Genomic DNA, 20,354 nt, shown 5'->3' with positions numbered 1-20,354 from the left:
CCACTGTCTGGACCTGTTAAACGCCACCTTGGGCATGCCCAGGATTAGAGAAATGAGGAGATCCACCTCCTGGCTCACCTCCCTTCTGCACCAGGTGTCCAACGATCAGGAGTGTAGGGCTGAAGTGCAGCCAAAACTTGGAGCAGCCCCCTTAAATATTCAAATAGGAGCTGCAACCCTAATCAAGGGACTAGTGTAAATGAGGAACTGCAAGATATTAATTAGTAAAAAAAAAGTACTAGAGAAATTAATGGTACTTAAAGTAGATAAATCCCCTGGTCCTGATTATCTACATCCCAGAGTTTTGAAAAAGCGGTGGCTGTAGAGATAGTAGATGCTTGGTAGTCATCTTTCAAAATTCTATAGATTCTGGAATGGTTCCTGCAGATTGGAAGATGGCCAATGTGACCCCACTATTCAAGAAAGGAGGGAGAGAGAAAACAGGGAACGACAGACCTGTTAGCCTAACAGTCGTAGAGCAAATGCTAGAATCAATAATAAAGGGTGTGATAAGAGGACAATTAGAAAATAATGGTAGGATTGGGTAGAGTCAATATGGATTTATGAAAGGGAAATCATGTTTAACAAATCTGTTGGAGTTTTGAGGATGTAACTAGCAGAATGGATAAGGGGGAACCGGTGGATGTGGTATATTTAGATTTTCAGCAAGCTTTTGATAATAAGTTCCCACACAAGAGGTTGGTAAACAAATTTAGAGCACATGGGATGCGGGGGGGGGGGGGGGGGGTGGAATATATTGGCATGGATTGAGAACTGATTAATGGACAGGAAATAGTAGGAATAAATGGGTCATTTTTCAATTGGTAGGCTGTGACTAGTGGGGTACCACAAGGATCAGTGCTTGGGCCCCTGCTATTCACAATCTAGATCAATGATTTGGATGTGGGGATTAAAATGTAATATTTCCAAGTTTGCAGATAACAAAACTAGGTGGAAGTGCGAGTTGTGAGGAGGATGCAAAGCCACTACAAGTGGATTTGAAGATGCTAAGCGAGTGGGCAAACATTTGGCAGATGGAATAAAATGGAAAAATGCAAGGTTATCCATTTTGGTAGGAAAAAACAGAAATATTGAGTATTTCTTAAATAGCAAGTGGATGGGAAGTGCTGAATTTCAAAGGGACTTGTGTGTCCTTGTTCGTGAATCACTGAAAGTTAACATGCAAGTACAGCGAGCAATTAAGACAAATGGTATGTTGGTCTTCATTACAAGAAATTTGAGTATAGGAGTAAAGATGTCTTACTGTAATTATATAAAGCCTTGGTGAGACTGCACCGGGAGTGTTGTGTGCAGTTTTGATCTCCTTACCCAAGGGAAGATATACATGCCTTAGAGGGAGTGCAATGAATGTTCACCAAACTAATTCCTGGGATGGAGGGATTGTCCTCTGGAGGAAAGATTAAAGAGACTGGGCCTTTATTGTCTGGACTTTAGAAGAATGAGAGGTGATCTCATTTGAACATACAAAGTTCTTACAGGGCTCGACAGGGTAGATGCAAGAAGGATGTTTCCCTTGGCGGGGGAGTCCAGAACCTGGGGACAGAGTCTCAGAATAAGGGGCAGGCCATTTCACTCAGAGGGTGATGAACCTCTGGAATTCGCTGCCCCAGATGTGCTGTAGAGGCTGTCGTTGAGTGTGTTCAAGACGGAGATTGATAGATTTCTACATATTAAAAACAATCAAGGGATATGGGATAGTGCAGGAAAATGGTGTTGAAGATGATCAGCCATGATCTCATTGAATGGCAGAGCGGGCTTGAAGGGCTGAATGGCCTACTCCACTCCTATTTCTTATGTTCCTATTTCTTGTTATCACATGGAGTGAATCAGATTGGCCGAAGACAGGCATCTGTGATGCTGGGGACCTCAAGAGCAGGCTGAGATGGATTATCCACTCAGCATTTCTGGCTGAAGATGGATGAAATGCTTCAGCCTTGTCTTTTGCACTGATGTGCAATCGTAGAGATTGTGGATATTTGTGGAGCCTTTTCCTTCTGTTAGTTGTTTAATTGACCACCACCATTTACGACTGGATGTGGCAGGACTGTAGAGCTTAGATCTGATCCATTAGTTGTGGGATTGCTTAGCCCTGTCTATTGCATGCTGCTTCCCCTGTTTGGCATGCAAGTAGTCCTATGTGGTAGCTTCACCAGACTGATACCTCCAGCACAGTCAACTGAACATCGTTGTTGCTGAGAAGTCCCAATCAGGCAGGAATGAAAGCAGTGCTGTACCTGCCCTGGGAGTGTTTGATGGGGATAGTCTGGAGGGAGCTTTACACTGTATATACCTGGCCCACGTGGTGTTCAGTGTCAACGAGAGAGACAGAGACAGAGAGAGAGAAAAATAGCCACCTTGATTTGAAAAAAAAACTTTACCTACACCCTAAACATGTTATAGAGCCCAAGTTTGATCTCATCAAGGAAATGCCTGCACTTTGAAACCAAAATGATAGTGATCAATAAGAGTGCATGGAATGACTAAATCTGATTAATCATTATCAGCCATGAGTTTCAGAACTGAGCTGCATGCTGTTGCTGCTTATTGCAACATGCAGATCAGCGATTAGGCTGTAGAGATCGGAGTTTACTTGTTGTACGCTCTGGCAAGGATTGGCTAGGAGATCCAGCTTCTCACCGAGCCATCACATGGAATACAGAAATTTAGTCACCTTTGTACTTCTCTTGGAATGTGGTCCGAGTTTAAAGCTGCAGGTTTCAAAACATTTCTAACAGTGGTGGTTGAGTGTCAAAGGTGCAAGCCTATTATCTGCGCTGGTATATCTGTCACCTCCATCAGCAGTGCTGAGAGGAGATATTCTATCTGATTCAGGCACTGCACTTTGCTGCTGTGGGTATCTGAGGTCAATTGCATTGCACACTAAGTGCCGAGTTCCTGTGAGGATAGGAAACAGATCTAAATACCACCCAACCCATCACCCCGACTTCTGCCAACACCCTCGCCCCCACCAGTTGCCTTATTTTGGTTTAACATTTGTGCATGGAATCGGTTTGTATTTTATAAATAGGGTTAAAATACAACCAAGGTACTACATGGAATAAAACAGTTCATATTTAGTAAAAAGGAATGATTCCCTCCTGTTTGGTACTGTACAGCCCATGTGTGTCTCAGTGTCAGCTCCTGCACATGTACAGTGAACAGCAGCCAATGAGTAATTGGATTGTTCCAGTAGTGTTCAAATGGAACAGGATATTCTGTTGACAGCTAGCAGGTGAAGCCACTTAGTTCAAATATATGTATGCTGTGTGGGCTGTTTATAGTCTATATTTATTTGCTGGTTGTTTCTGCATGGGCAAACACCATTTTGAATCCTGGCAATATCTGATCACCAAAGTGTAGTTGGATGAATTCCCTTTGTTCTGGGATATGTTCAAAAGGAATTTGGAGCTACATCATGAATATCCTACAAAATACAGGTTAGTTCAAAGAAGTCAGGGGTACAAGACCAAATCACAGGTGTGTGTGGTAATGACTAACCATGCAAGAAGGGACCCATGTTTGTTATGCTTGGGGTTAATACAGGAGTGGTGTCTTTGGTATTCTGAGATTGGCATAGATTTGTACTTACCATAAAATCTACTGCTCATGTGCAGGACTATCCACTTATCTGTTTCAATGTTCAATAATCTGAATGTTGGTTTACAGCTTCCGCAGTGGGCTGATCAAGGGTCTAGCCATCCATCTATTAAATAAGTGAAGATCATATGGTTGCATTTAACAAATTAAAAATTATTTGTTTTTGGAAAAGTGACTGTCACAGGGCTATTTATTGTCCTTCCCTGGTTGCTGTGAGATGGTGGTGGTAAGTCCTCTTGATATTGTCATGCCTAATAAAGGCATGTCCTATTCATAATGTAAACATGGGCTATTGCTAGCATAGAACCTTTAAAAAAAAAAATCACATTGGACATTAAAAGGGCTACATAAGATGGCTACTGAGGACCAGGTGACTTTTGCAATTGAATGACCATGGGTGGGGTGCCTCCCTTGGATGGCCATACCAAGACTAAACCATTTATGGAATTCATATCTATTTTTTGTGGTCCTACCCAATGCTCAGTATCTATGGACTCCTAGACTCACTATCTCAGAACTCAAGACTTAAGAGCTGTAAGAAACCAGTTAAATCACAAGTAAGTGTGAGTGGCCACCATCCATTCTCCATTATGCAGCAAAAACAAGAAATGCTGGAGTCACTCAGCAGGTCTGGCAGCATCTGTGGAAAGAGAAGCAGAGTTAACGTTTCGGGTCAGTGACCCTTCTTCGGAACTGACAAATATTAGAAAAGTCACAGATTATAAACAAGTGAGGTGGGAGTGGGGCAAGAGATAACAAAGGAGAAGGTGCAGATTGGACCAGGCCACATAGCTGACCAAAAGGTCACGGAGCAAATACAAACAATATGTTAATGGTGTGTTGAAAGACAAAGCATTAGTACAGATTAGGTGTGAATACACTGAATATTGAACAGCAGCAAGTGCAAACCTGAAGAAAAACAACCTGAAAAAAACAGTGGGTAAGCAAACTGAACAAACTAAGATGAAATGAAATAAATGCAAAAAAAGATTGTAAAAAATGTAAAAAGGAATGTAAAAAAAAAAAGAAAAAATTACTAAAAATGAAAGTAAAATGGGGGGCTGTCATGCTCTGAAATTATTGAACTCAATGTTCAGTCCGGCAGGCTGTAGTGTGCCTAATCGGTAGATGAGATGCTGTTCCTCGAGCTTGCGTTGATGTTCACTGGAACACTGCAGCAATCCCAGGACAGAGATGTGAGCATGAGAGCAGGGGGGAGTGTTGAAATGGCAAGCAACCGGAAGCTCAGGGTCCTGCTTGCGGACTGAGCGGAGATATTCCGCAAAGCGGTCACCCAGTCTGCGCTTGGTCTCCCCAATTTAGAGGAGACCACACTGTGAGCAGCGAATACAGTATACTACATTGAAAGAAGTACAAGTAAATCGCTGCTTCACCTGAAAGGAGTGTTTGGGGCCTGGGATAGTGAGGAGAGAGGAGGTAAATGGGCAGGTATTACACCTCCTGCGATTGCAGGGGAAGGTGCCCTGGGACGGGGACGAGGTGATGGGGGTAATGGAGGAGTGGACCAGGGTGTCGCGGAGGGAACGATCCCTTCGGAATGCTGACAGGGGAAGGGAGGAGAAGATGCGACTGGTAGTGGCATCACGCTGGAGGTGGCGAAAATGGCGGAGGATGATCCTTTGGATATGGAGGCTGGTGGGATGAAAAGTGAGGACAAGGGGAACCCTATCACGGTTCTGGGAGGGAGGGGAAGGGGTGAGGGTAGAGGTGCGGGGAATGGGTCGGACACGGTTGAGGGCCCTGTCAACCACAGTGGGGGGAAATCCTCGGTTGAGGAAAAAGGTCATATCAGAAGCACCGTCATGGAAGGTAGCATCATCAGAGCAGATGCGTCGGAGACGGAGAAACTGGGAGAATGGAATGGAGTCCTTACAGGAGGTAGGGTGTGAAGAAGTGTAGTCGAGGTAGCTGTGGGAGTCAGTGGGCTTATAATGGATATTGGTAGACAACCTATCCCTAGAGATGGAGACAGAGAAGTCGAGGAAGGGAAGGGAAGTATCAGAGATGGACCATGTAAAGGTGAGAGAAGGGTGGAAATTGGAAGCAAAGTTGATAAAGTTTTCTAGTTCGGGGTGGGAGCAGGAAACGGCACCGATACAGTCATCAATGTACCGGAAAAAGAGTTGGGGGAGGGGGCCTGAGTAGGACTGAAACAAAGAATGCTCGACATATCCCACTGAAAGACAGGCATAACTAGGACCAATGCGGGTACCCATAGCGACACCTTTTACTTGAAGGAAGTGCATGGAGTTGAAGGAGAAGTTGTTCAATGTGAGAACAAGTTCAGCCAGGCGGAGGAGGAACAAGTTCAGCCAGCATCTGCAGTATTTTGCTTTTACTCCATTATGCAGCAATAGCTTCAAACTTTAATTTTTTTTATTATTAATTTGTTTGTGGGATGTGGGCATCACTGACTAGGCCAGAATTTATTGCCCATCCCTACTTGCCCTTGAGCGGAATGGTTCACTTAGCCATTTCAGAGGGCATTTAAGAGTCAGTCAATCACATTGCTGTGGATCTGGAGTCACATGTAGGCTAGACCAGGTAAGGTCAGCAAATTTCCTTCCCTAAAAAAAGGGAAATTAGTGAACCAGATTGGTTTTTACACCAAAAAATGGTTTCATGGTCACCATTAGACTAGCTTTTTAATTTATTAATGGAATTCAAATTTCAACATCTGCCATGGTGGGATTCAAACCCATGTACCTAGAGCTAGGGAGAGGCAGTGGCATTGTGGCCATCCAAGGGAGGCACCCCACCCATGGTCATTCAATTGCAAAAGTGACCTGGTCCTCAGTAACCATCTTATGTAGTCCTTTTAATGTCCAATGTGATTTTTTTAAATTTTTTTATTAAAGGTTCTATGCTAGCAATAGCCCATGTTTACTGGATTAGTAATCCAGAGGGTCAGGCTAATGAAGACATCTGCTTCACTAATGTTCTTTAGGGAAAGAAATCTGCCATCCTTACTTGGTCTGGCCTACATGTGACTTCAGACCCACACCAAACTCTCAAAAATGCCCTCTGAAATGGCCTAGTAAGCCACTCAGTTCAAGGGTAATTAGGGATGGGCAATAAATGCTGGCCTAGCCAGCAATGCCCACATCCCATGAAAGAATAAAGAAGAATTTGCCTGGGCCTCTGGCTTACTAGTCCAGTGACATTTCCACAATGCCACTGCCTCCCATTAGGTGGGCAATTGAAGTATTGATCAAGTGGTCACATGACCAAAACTAATCAGAGATAACAGATCTTATTACTCCAAACACCAGAGAGAAACTGGTCAGTCAGCAGAGGATACAGACAAGGCACCGTTGTGCTTTGTCTGAACAGGAGGCTGTAACATCTTAAGGTCTCCAAGCCGGTTCCTTTTCATGTTCACTAATACAGAAAACTGGTCTCCTGGTAATGAGACTACAGGCAACTAACTTTGGGACCTGCTGAAAATACACCTCGGAGAATCCTGCAATCACTTTGATACATGACTTTGGCTATCAAACCCACCTAATTACACATCAGGAGAAAAATCATCTTCACTGGGCCCGCAACACATGCCTTTTCCCCAGAGGAGCCAAAAATCACATGACTTAACTAGTCCTTTGTAATTAGTAAAAGTTCACTATCCTCTTTAATGGTGTGCGTGTGCGTGCAGTGGTGAGCAAATGATGTAGCGTCAGACTTTTGGGGTGAACATGTGAATAATAAAGCCACAAAAAAAGTGCGCTGCTGGTTATTCAACTTGGCCATACACTCAGGGGTTATGATACATGCACATCTTCCTTTTCAAAAAACACACTGATTAAAGGACAGTAAAGGAAAAAGGGGTTTCAATTCTGGCAGCTCTCCTTTCCTCTTCCTGGTTGCAGAGTTGCTTGTTGTGTATTCCCAGTATTTCTTATTTAATGCTTGGTCCCGCTACATTCAACCGGATATTGCCGAGGACTTCAGATCCACTTATAGGAGTGTCTAGTGACAGTAAACCCAAGGAGAACATACAAGGTAACATCCCCAGAGTTGATGGCATCCAATAATGCTCTGTAACCTAGCTCTATCCAGGTACAGTAGCATAGCAATTATGATATTGGATTAGTAACAGAGGCCTGGACTAATAATCCAACAAATGAGATGTGGCAGTTTGATAATTTGAATTTAAAACAAAACCTGCAAATAAAAATGTTGCTCTCAGTAAAAGTGACCATGAAGCTGTAGGATTGAGGAAAATCTCAACTGGCTCACGAAAGTTCTTTAGGGAGGGGAACTTGCTGTCCATAACTGGTTTGTGTCAAATATGATATGATTCCTGTCCCACACCAACATAGTTAACTCAACTGTGCTGTGAAGTGGATGAGCAAGCCATTCAGTTGGGGTAACTAGGAATAGCCAAGAAATGCTGGCCTTGCCAGGGACACACATCCTGAGAAAGATTTTTTTTTTTTAAAAAGTGCTATTCCTATTTGTCACCCCAGCCACTGTGGGCTGAGAGGGTGTTGGTTAATTTAGTGCCAGCTAAAGTCTCAGTATAAATGTTGTGGGATTGTACCCACTAGGATTGGCTGACTCTTTCCCAAAGCTGTCCAACATAAGGTCCTTGAAGGTAACACAGAATCTGGGCAGGTACTGAATCCAGGCCCCAGAGGCTAAATGGAGAGCAGTGTGTTACTAAGACACACAAAAAAAAATCGTCAACTGTAGGAAAATCGCCAATGATTCGAAAAATAAATATCACAGATTAGCAATGAGCATCAGAGGGGAGCAAAAAGGAAGAGGTTAAATGGCACCTGTGTCAGATAAATTCCCCTTCTGTATGGACTGTCCCAACTACAGGTATTTGACTATTTTGGTTTGACAGTCCTAATGGTCATACTTACCCTCCTGACTCATGTTCCCGCTAAATCACCGTGGAGCAACCTGGAAAGTACCGTGCAACCCTTGTTCTGTCCTAAATACTGCGCCTGCGCAGTGGCACAAAAATTTAAACGGTATTGTATATTGATAAAACTGGCTGCGCACAACAAAATTTTACAGGGAACATTGCTCCTGACTACAAGTTTGATTATTTTGGTGAATCACTGATATGTTTAGGGTCTGTGATGCGCAACCTCTTGTGCTACTGTATTGCACAGAACCCTTTGGTTGAGGGACTCTCTCGAGCTCTACCACATTGTTAATCTTCATTCAGCAATAGGTTAATTGTTCATTCTTTATTCTGCACAAGTCACAGGATAATTACAGTTGTGCAAGGCCCATAAATACGCAATATTCTTAATTTTAACCCAATTGTCCATTGCACGCGTTCAAGCAGTCTCTGTGATTTCGGGGTTGTTACCCGAAATGGGTAGCTCGTTCTTAAAGTGAGATTGAAATTCACCCTATAAAGCTTCGTGGGCAGATCTGTGCACAGGAAGTGTTGCAAAATAGTTTTTAAAAGTTACAACATACCTGGGGAGATTCACCAAACCAGGGATCATTGTGTCTAATTGGAACTGTACAAACCTAGGGGGAAATGGCTTGCGAGCATAACGTGCAAAAGACTGAGACCACTTAAAGGGGAGAATTATTCTTGTGCTATCAGTGTCCCATTTAAGAGGCTTCTGTCTCATAGGAAAAAGGAGCAAGCCATTCAGCCCCTCGAGCCTGTTCTGCCATTCTAGTTGATCATGATTTGATCTGTACCTCAACTCCATTTGCCCACCTGTTACAGCTACGTGGTGTGACGTGGGCAGTTCCCACAGTTCAACTCCCCACCTGACTACAGCAAGCATATTTGTATTAAGCAGTGGTTTATTTTTAAATAACCAAATGACAGGTTTTAAAAACAAAGTCAATTAAAAATAAAAATCGATCAAAACGCCTTATCCCGAAATTGTCACAACCACATTCACTTGCACCCACACACAAGAAACAGATAGAGACAGGAAAGAGGTAGGTGGGTTTTAGTGGGGGAAGGAGGTTTACAATAAACCTGTTGAATTCTCTAGAGATTCAAGTTCTAGATAGCTGCAGGCCTGATAGGATTGTAGACTTCTCTTGATTGAAGGCTCTGTTGGAGATGGTGGGTCACTTCCAGCTCTCTGCTGGATTATGTAAAGATCAGATTTTTCATCAGGGCAGGTGCTTTCTGGTTTGCTGGAATGTCAGATCTGTTACAAGTAGCTTCACCTTCTGGGTCAGTCCCTGTCTTTTTTTTTAAAAAAAGGACAAACTCACTTCTCACCTCCAGTTAGGAGACATTCTGATTTCTTAACCATGATGATTACATAAGGGCCCAGGACGTGGTTATATCACACCTCCTTTGTTTTAGAAGACGACATTCAGTTCTAGAATGTTTTTACGATAGGTGAGAGATGGGTTTAAGATTTGTCCTTGTTAAATTGTTTGAATACTAAAAGTTAATCCCCTTTGCTTCAGCAGCCATTTTGGACCATTGTTCACTTTAAAATACAGAGGTTCTTTTTTTTTTTAAAAACGAAGTCCGTTTTCTCATAACTTCAGAATTACTCAGTGGATGTTGTATCATTGCACCTCACAACGTGCATGACACAGCTTTGCTCCATAGTCCTTGCTACATTTACTTAACAAAAATCCACCACATCAATTCACTAACATTCACAGCCCGCAATCCCTCCTCCAGAGCATCCATCCCCCTACACTCACCCTGTATATTCTGCAGGATTGCAATTATTCTTATAATCTTGTACACTGGTATTAGCTGACTGAAAGCTCAATATTTTTTACTTTACATTAATTAACTGTAAAACACCCAGATTGAGGCTATTCACTGAGGTGATTCTGATTGGGGTCGGTGCACTCAGGGTAACTCAATCAAAACCCCATTCATAAATGAGCAGAAACCTTAAGAAACTTCAACAACCCCTTGTTGATTTTACACTCTCACTGAGTGAGATAACTAACTTTTTGGTCTTCCACTTTGACCCTGAAGGTATTAGGGTGCCCTGGATCACAGAGGCTGCTTGAACACATGGGATGAACAATTGCATGAAATAAGAATGCTATGTATTTAAACTCAAGGTCACAAGATCTGTTTGGACAGAAAGACCCCTCAGCCCATTTCACCCAATCACTCCAGAAATCACAGCTCACCCTCACTACATTACAGATCACAGCTGGTTCTTAAACATGTCCACTGTCCTGGTATCATTCATACTCTCAAACCATTTCAGCTGTTGATCACCCTTTATGTATGATAAATTTCCCAGTGTCTGCCAATTTTACCCTTCACAACCTCCATCCTGGTCATACTACCTCTAAGATCACATGCTCAACCTCCCTGAGTATCTCACATGCCTTTATATGGTGAGACCTCACATTAACCAGACCCCATTTTAACGAACCCCTCCTTCAATCAGACCCATCTTTACTCAGAAGATCATTCTGAGATTGAAGCACCACAGATTATTTCATTGTTCCCTTGTTGCTCTCTGCACGGTGTTTCGAGTCTGGCACCTCTTCCTGGGTATACAGTACCCCAGGTGCGACCTGTGCAGGGACACTGCGTCAATCCTGGAGATGAGCTCTGTCAAAGTTTAGACTGCAGCCCATACAGGGATAACGAGCAGCTCTGTACAGCAGACACAGAAACTCCTCGCACCCCCTCACCCCAGAGCAGACATCCCTCACCACAGGGCAGGGGAGGCACATCCCCTCACATTCTACTGAATTCCCAATATTAAAAGTGCTGCCGACCAAGCCTGAGCCGAGACCAGGTACCTCGTTGTATAGGGAGGGGTATGGCAGTGAAAACAAGAGCCAGAGCATGTGGCATATCTTCAGCTCCGCCTGGAGGACAGACCACGCAGCTGAAAACAGGGGACCAGGTCGGGGGATGGGGGAAGAGTAGAAGCAAAAAAAGTCGCCAAAAATAGTCCCTTTTCAATTTAATATATCATTTACCCTTACTGCTGTCAGCAACTCTACTCATCAATTCCTTAATAGCCCAGAGTACAAAGAAACTGGTTGAGAAACTAAGAATAATCCCAAAGTGTAAAAATGCCCAACCCTCTGTACATCAGGTACTCCACAGTGCTCATGGACATACCTGCAGCAGCTGGCTCCGGATTAACAGCCCTTTCAGTTGGCCCACAGTGGCGGCGAGCTCAGATGTGTTACCGTGGGATGCTTTCCATTGCTGCATTGAATGATTTCCACACATACAAGAAGCAATCTTTTTTTTTTAAGTGAGCTTGATGTCAGACTCATTTTATAGCTCACTCCTACTTAACTGCACATCTGATAAAGATTTGAGAGACCAATGAGCATCGGAAGGTGTGGCCAGCTCCTCCAGCTGTGATTCGTGATACACCGTTCTTTCTTCCCGTCTCTCTTTTCTGCCTCAGTTCCATTTTCTTTCTTTTATGTATTTCGTCTCTTTTCCTTCTATCTTTACTTATTCTCTACCTCGTTTTGTCCATTTCTTTGTCTCTCAACATTTTTCTCACTTTTTTCCACCTATTCCCTTTTATATATCTTTTCCCTATCTCTTTCTGTCTTCATTATCTCTCTTTTCATTTTCCTGCAACCCCCTTTTTTTTTAGCTTTTTAAGTTTATTTTTCCACCCATTCTTTCCTTTTTTTCCCCCTCATCGTTTTTCCCATCTGCTTTCTCTCTTCCTTTCTGCAGGACAATTCTCCCTCTCGTCCTGTCGACGTTTGGAGGAAGAGCCACGGAATGCTGGAGAAAGTACTGACCAGTGTTCACACATTTTCCCGGGATTTCCGCAGGCCCTTCTATCGATGTTACGGTGGACGAGTGGGAAAATTCGTATGTAAGAGGCGCCCCATATAATTTTCCAGCACAAAAAGAGGCTTCTCGACACATTGCCCCGTGCCCTCTCTCAAAAAGAGCTCGCCCATCAGTCCCACTCCCCTGCCCTTTTCCATTCGGTCCATTGCTTCTATGTTATCTCTTTGAAAGAGCTCCCCTTATTCCCAATGCCTTTTCTTTCGCTCATCTCATTAAAAAAAAACATCTATTGTCCTTTTCTTTTTTAAAAGCTATTTTGGATACTGCCTTCCCCACTGCTATAGTCAAGCAATCCATATCTTACTAACAATCTGTATTTTAAAAAACTGCTCTTCGTTTACTCTTGCTGATGACCTTTAATTTGACTTCTCTGCTTACTGACTCAGCAACCAGTGGAAATAGTTTTTCCCTATTTACCTCATCAAAACCTCACATAATTTTCAGCACATCTTTCAGATCTAATCTGAACCTTTCTGTTCGAATGAAAAAAGCCCAGTTTGTTTAATTTATCTTCAAAACTGAAGCCTCTCATCTCTTGCATTACTTCAGTGAATCTCTTCTGCACCTTCTCCATGGCCTTTACAAAAGTGAGATGGCCAAAATTTTCTAACTTTGGGCATAACCAGTGATCTGCGCAGCATTAGCATCACTTCCCTGCTTTTATACTCTACTCTCTTTATAACATCTTACTCCCAGATGCTTTTTCTTTAGCAACTTAATTGGCATCTGTCATGATAGGCCCCCCACCTGCCAAGAATGAGGCACATTAATTTTGTCATGAACATTGATTTTAAACTGTTACTGGAGTGAAGAAGACTTGTTTTAACAGATCAGCCATGGCTGGAAACGATATTTGCATATTAACACAGTGTTTGGAAGGACAAAGGACCATTCCCTGACACATTCAACCCACAATGGACTTTTGATCACCAGATGTTGAAGGTGGGGGAGCTTGCATTGCAGGTTGACTGCTAAGATGGCCGAATACACAAAAGGACATGGTCAAACCAGCTGGCCACATGACCAACCTGCTGGGCAACTTGAGTTTTTTGAATTTGTACGAACAGTTTGGACAAACATTTGTTTGCTCCTGGACTGAGAAGATCTCTCTCCTGTCTGCTCCATCTCTTTTTCACAACTGAAGACACATGAACCCCAAGAGAGAAAAGTCTCCTACAGCAAACAAGGTTTAAGAAGAATACTGCTCCCCAACGAAAAGCAAGATCTACCTTCAATCAAGGACTGTACAGTGAGCTCGAAGAACCGTAACAACAACTCTTCAGATATTGCCTCAAACCTTTCCACTTTATTTTTCTTCTGCTCGTTTCTGTCTCTATTTGCATGAGCGTATCGCATATGCATGCTAGTGTGGGGCACGGAATTTGTCCGTAGGCGTCAACCGAATTAGAGTTTAAGTTTAATAAATTTCAACTTTTCTTCTTTAAACCTAAGAAAGCCTGTTTGTGCTGGTTTCTTTGCCTTATAATTGGAAAGCGGTGAACAAGGATTCATCAAGGGGGAGCTAAAAACACACAGTGTTTAAAATTAAACCCTGTTACAGTAAGACCAGGTGAAGGCTGAAAGGGAACCCAAGACCTCTTTTTCACCTGGTCGTAACAGCACCCCATTTACCACCTTCAACATTCACTCCCTCCACCACCGACACACATTGGCAGCAGTGTGTACCATCTACAAGATGCACTGCAACAACTCACCAAGGCTCCTTCAACCGCACCTTCCAAACCCACGACCTCTACCACCTAGAAGGACAAGGGCAGCAGATTCATGGGAACACCACCATCTGCAAGTTCCCCTCCAGTCACACACCATCCTGACTTGGAAATATATTGGTGTTCCTTCATCGTTGCTGGGTCAAAATTCTGGAACTTGCTGCCTAATCTGTGAGGGGTCCCCTTTATCTGGTGAGCTTCAGATTTCACCATTCTGGAGGCTTCTGAATTTCTGAGCCCTGGTGTCTGGGTGTGTTTCGCTGTTTTGAAACAATAACAGTGTTAGAATTGTCTGTCTGTGCTGTTGTCAATGGTTTTAACTAAATTGTACAAGTGACAGGCTGGTCTAATCATGGCCATGAAACCATTGTCGATTGTTGTAAAAACCCATCTGGTTCACTGATGTCCTTTAGGGAAGGAAATCTGCTGTCCTTACCTGGTCTGGCCTACATGTGACTCCAGACCCACAACAATGTGGTTGACTCTTACAATCCCTCCGAAATGGCCTAGCAAGTAACTCAGTTGTATCTAACTGCTACAAAGTCAATAAAAAAGAATGAAACCAGACGGACCACCCGACATCGACCTAGGCACCGGAAACGACAACGGAAAACCCAGCCCTGTCGACCCTGTAAAGTCCTCTTAATTAACATTTGGGGGCTTGTGCCAAAGCTGGGAGAACTGTCTCACAGACTAGTCAAGCAACAGCCTGACATTGTCATACTCACCGTATCATACCTTACAGACAATGTCCCAGACATTGCTATCACCATAATAAAAGCAAAATACTGCAGATGCTGGAAATCAGAAATGAAAACAAGAAATGCTATAAATACTCAGCAGGTCTGGCAGCATCTGTGGAAAGAGAAGCAGAGTTAACGTTTTGGGTCAGTGACCCTTCTTTGGAACCCCAGGGATATTGTGAGCCTAGTCAAAAAGAAAAAGGAAGCATTCGTAAGGGCTGAAAGGCGAGGAACAGACGAATCCCTTGACAAATATAAAGACAGTAGGAAGGAACTTAAGCAAGGAGTCAGGAGGGCTAAAAGGGGTCATGAAAAGTCATTGGCAAACAGGATTAAGGATAATACCAAGGCTTTTTATACGTATATAAAGAGCAAGAGGGTAACTAGGGAAAGGGTTGGCCCACTCAAGGACAGAGAAGGGAATCTATGTGTGGAGCCAGAGGAAATGGGCGAGGTACTAAATGAGTACTTTGCATCAGTATTCACCAAAGAGAAGGACTTGGTGGATGATGAGCCGAGGGAAGGGAGTGCAGATAGTATCAGTCATCTCATTATCAAAAAGGAGGAGGTGTTGGATGTCTTGCAAAGCATGAAGGTAGATAGGTCCCCAGGGCCTGATGGGATCTACCCCAGAATACTAAGGGAGGCAAGGGAAGAAATTGCTGGGATAAAAGCAAAATACTGCGGATGCTGGAAATCTGAAATAAAAACAAGAAATGCTAGAACCACTCAGCAGGTCTGGCAGCATCTGTGAAAAGAGAAGCAGAGTTAACGTTTCGGGTCACTGACCCTTCTTCGAAAATTGCTGGGGCCTTGACAAAAATCTTTGCATCCTCATTGGCTACAGGTGAGGTCCCAGAGGACTGGAGAATAGCCAATGTTGTTCCTTTGTTTAAGAAGGGTAGCAAGGATAATCCAGGAAATTATAGGCCAGTCAGCCTTATGTCAGTGGTAGGGAAATTATTAGAGAGGATTCTTCGGGACAGTATTTACTCCCATTTGGAAACAAACAAACTTATTAACGAGAGGCAGCATGGTTTTGTGAAGGGGAGGTCGTGTCTAACTAATTTGATTGAGTTTTTTGAGGAAGTGACAAAGATGATTGATGAAGGAAGGGCAGTGGATGTTATCTATATGGACTTCAATAAAGCCTATGACAAGGTCCCTCATGGCAGACTGGTATAAAAGGCGAAGTCACACAGGATCAGAGGTGAGCTAGCAAGATGGATACAGAACTGGCTCAGTCATAGAAGACAGTGGGTAGCAGTGGAAGGGTGCTTTTCTGAATGGAGGGATGAGACTAGTGGTTCCGCAGGGATCAGTGCTGGGACCTTTGCTCTTTGTAGTATATATAAATGATTTGGAGGAAAATGTAGCTGGTCTGATTAGTAAATTTGCGGACGACACAAAGGTTGGTAGAGTTGCGGATAGTGATGAGGATTGTCAGAGGATACAGCAGGATATAGATCAATTGGAGACTTGGGCAGAGAAATAGCAGATGGAGTTTAATCCGGACAAATGTGAGGTAATGCATTTTGGAAGGTCTAATGCAGGTGGGAAGTATACAGTAAATGGCCGAACCCTTAGGAGTATTGACAGGCAGAGAGATCTGGGCGTACAGGTCCACAGGTCACTGAAAGTGGCAACGCAGGTGGATAAGGTAGTCAAGAAGGCATACGGTATGCTTGCCTTCATCGGTCGGGGCATAGAGTATAAAAATTGGCAAGCCATGCTGCAGCTGTACAGAACTTTAGTTAGGCCACACTTCGAATATTGCGTGCAATTCTGGTCGCCACACTACCAGAAGGACTTGGAGGCTTTGGAGAGGGTACAGAAGAGGTATACCAGGATGTTGCCTGGTCTGGAGGGCATTAGCTATGAGGAGAGGTTCGATAAACTCGGATTGTTTTCACTGGAACGACGGAGGTGGAGGGGCGACATGATAGAGGTTTACAAAGTTATGAGTGGCACAGACAGAGTGGATAGTCAGAAGCTTTTTCCCAGGGTGGAAGAGTCAGTTACTAGGGGACATAGGTTTAAGGTGCGAGGGGCAAAGTTTAGAGGGGATGTGCGAGGTAAGTTCTTTACACAGAGGGTGGTGAGTGCCTGGAACTTGCTGCCGGGGGAGGTGGTGGAAGCAGGCACGATAGCGATGTTTAAGAGGCATCTTGACAAATACATGAATAGGAAGGGAATAGAGGGATACGGTCCCCGGAAGTGCAGAAGGTTTTAGTTTAGGCAGGCATCAAGATCGGCGCAGGCTTGGAGGGCCGAATGGCCTGTTCCTGCGCTGTACTGTTCTTTGTTCTTTGTTCCTTCATGTTAAACACCACTTGGAGGAAGCACTGAGGGTGGCAAGGGCACAGAATGTATTCTGGGTGGGGGATTTCAATATCCATCACCAAGAGTGGCTCGGTAGCACCACTGCTGACCGAGCTGGACGAGTCCTAAAGGACATAGCTGCTAGACTGGGTCTGTGGCAGGTGGTGAGGGAATCAACAAGAGGGAAAAACATACTTGACCTCATTCTCACCAATCTGTCTGCTGCAGATGCATCTGTCCATGACAGTATTGGTAGGAGTGACCACTGCACAGTCCTTGTGGAGATGAAGTCCGACTTCACATTCAGGATACCCTCCATCGTGTTGTGTGGCAACACCACCATGCTAAATGGGATAGATTTCGAACAAATCTAGCAATGCAAAACTGGCTATCATGAGGCACTGTGGGCCACCAGCAGCAGCAGAATTGTACTCAACCACAATCTGCAACCTCATGGCCCGGCATATCCCCCACTCTATCATTACCATCAAACCAGGACACCAACCCTGGTTCAATGAAGAGTGCAGGAGGGCATGCCAGGAGCAGCACCAGGCATACCTCAAAATGAGGTGTCAACCTGGTGAAGCTACAACACAGGGTTACCTGCGTGCCAAACTGCATAAGCAGCATGCGATAGACAGAGCTAAGCGATCCCATAACCAACGGATCAGATCCACGCTCTGCAGTCCTACCACACCCAGTCATGAATGGTGGTGAACAACTAATCAACTAACTGGAGGAGGTGGCTCCACAAATATCCCCATCCTCAATGATGGGGGAGCCCAGCACATCAGTGCGAAAGATAAGGCTGAAGCATTTGTAACAATCTTCAGCCAGAAGTGCCGAGTTGATGATCCATCTCGGCCTCCTCCTGAAGTCCCCAGCATCACGGATGCCAGACTTCAGCCAATGCGATTCACTCCGCGTGATATCAAGAAACGACTATAGACACTGCATACTGCAAAGACTATGGGCCCTGACAATATTCCGGCAATAGTACTGAAGACCTAAAGAACTTGCCGTGCCCCTAGCCAAGCTGTTCCAATATAGCTACAATACAGGCATCTACCTGGCAATGTGGAAAAGTGCCCAGGTATGTCCTGTACACAAAAAGCAGGACAAGTCCAACACGGCCAATTACCGCCCCATCAGTCTACTCTCAATCATCAGTAAAGTGATGGAAGGTGTCAACAACCGTACCATCAGGTGGCACCTGCTTAGCAATAAGCTGCTCAGTGACGCTCAGATTGGGTTCCGCCAGGGCCACTCAGCTCCTGACCTCTTTTACAGCCTTGGTTCAAACATGGACAAAAGAACTGAACTCAATAGTTGAGGTGAGAGTGATTCCCCTTGACATCAAGGCAGCATTTGACCGAGTATGGCATCAAGGAGTCCTAGCAAAACTCAATTGGAATTAGGGGGGAACCTCTCTGCTGGTTGGAGTCATAACTAGCACAAAGGAAGATGGTTGTGGTTGTTGGAGGTCAATATCTAAGCTCCAGGACATCACTGCAGGAGTTCCTCAGGGTAGTGTCCTAGGCCCAACCAACTTCAGCTGCTTCATCAATGACCTTCCTTCAATCATAAGGTCAGAAGTGGGGATGTTCACTGATGATTGCACAATGTTCGGCACCATTCGCAACCTCTCAGATACTGAAGCAGTCCATGCCCAAATGCTGCAAGACCTGGGCAATATCCAGGCTTGGGCTGATAAGTGGCAAGTAACATTCGCGCCACACAAGTGCCAGGCAATGACCATCTCCAACAAGAGAGAATCTAACCATCTCCCCTTGACATTCAATGGGATGACGATCACTGAATCCCCCACTATCAACGTCCTAGGGGCTACCATTGACCAGAAACTGAACTGGAGTAGCCATATAAATACCATAACTACAAGATCAGGTCAGAGGCTAGGAATCCTGAGGCGAGTAACTCACCTCCTGACTTCCCAAAGCCTGTCCACAATCTACAAGGCACAAGTCAGGACTGTGCTGGAACACTCTCCACTTGTCTGGATGGGTGCAGCTCCAACAACACACAAGAAGCTTGACACCATCCAGGACAAAGCAGCCTGCTTGATTGGCACCCCATCTACAAACATTCACTCCCTTCACCACCGACGCACAGTGGCAGCCGTGTGTACCATCTACAAGATGCACTGCAGCAAAGCACCAAGGCTCCTTAGACAACACCTTCTAAACCCGCGATCTCTACCAACTAGAAGAACAAGAGCAGCAAATGCATGGGAACACCACCAGCTGCAAGTTCCCCTCCAAGCCACACACCATCCTGACCATCCTGACTTGGAACTATATCGCCGTTCCTTCACTGTTGCTGGGCCAAAATCCTGGAACCCCCTTCCTAACAGCATTGTGGTTGTATCTACACCACATGGACTGCAGCGGTTTTCGAAGGCAGCTCACCACCACCTTCTTGAGGGCAATAAATGCTGGCCTAGCCTGTGATGTCCACATCCCATGAATGAATAAAAAAAGGGAACAATAACTTACATTTGTATAACACTTTTAACCATCCCAAGATGCTTCACAAGAACTGTTGTATTATCTCTTTCTGGATTAATACAAATGAAACTGAAGGGCAGGCATAGAGATTGAACATAAACTTTCATGGCGACTTCTTGTTGCTTCAGTTTACATGTACTAACTGATGGTGAAAGAGAAGTGAATCGTGTGATATTGCGTCACTTCCTTCGATGACATATACATTAGCATAAACATATAATTAAATTATTATATTTAACATACTACAAATACAATATCACAACTTCCCCTTCCCTTAAATGGCAACCCCATATAGTATAACATTAATATATATTTGAATAAGCAACCCTTATGAGATGTAAGCAATTTGACAACTATAGCACTATTTACATAAAACATTCAACTGTGTTGTCTATGTTCGGAACTGTACTGGTCGTCGGCTGACTTGACCAGATCTTGTGACAATAACATGTGAGTATGTTCTCAAACTGTCCATCCTCTCCTCCTGAAGATTGTGTTTGGGAAGATTGTCCTCATTTGTCGGTGTGTTGCTTGTTGTTTCTTCGTCTGCAAAATGTACTCAGGTACACGTAGGTGATGTTGGTTGGTTGCCTTGTGCATGGAGAGCAGACAGTCCTCTGAGGTGAGCTCATTT

At 44.1% G+C, this 20,354-nt stretch overlaps 1 protein-coding gene across 3 annotated transcripts in view; it reads right to left on the bottom strand.

Moving 5' to 3' along the window:
- The window catches only part of LOC137383675 (interleukin-21 receptor-like), a 50,934-nt gene extending 31,086 nt beyond the window's left edge, over window positions 1-19,848 (bottom strand). Inside the window, exons 1-2 of one of the 3 annotated variants that reach the window (XM_068056844.1) lie at window positions 19,709-19,848; window positions 3,611-3,724 (exon numbers count right to left, since the gene is read on the bottom strand). The gene's annotated coding sequence lies outside the window, so the exon portion shown is untranslated. Of the gene's footprint in view, window positions 1-3,610; window positions 3,725-11,695; window positions 11,865-19,708 lie in introns of those variants that run through there. The other 2 variants (XM_068056843.1, XM_068056846.1) reach the window with 2 other exon arrangements.
- Window positions 19,849-20,354: the final 506 nt, after the last annotated feature.

This window comes from Heterodontus francisci, chromosome 24 (assembly GCF_036365525.1).
Source record: "Heterodontus francisci isolate sHetFra1 chromosome 24, sHetFra1.hap1, whole genome shotgun sequence".
Lineage (NCBI taxonomy): Eukaryota > Metazoa > Chordata > Chondrichthyes > Heterodontiformes > Heterodontidae > Heterodontus > Heterodontus francisci.
Note: the sequence above shows the minus strand (reverse complement) of the source record. Positions and strands in the feature narration are given on the sequence as shown.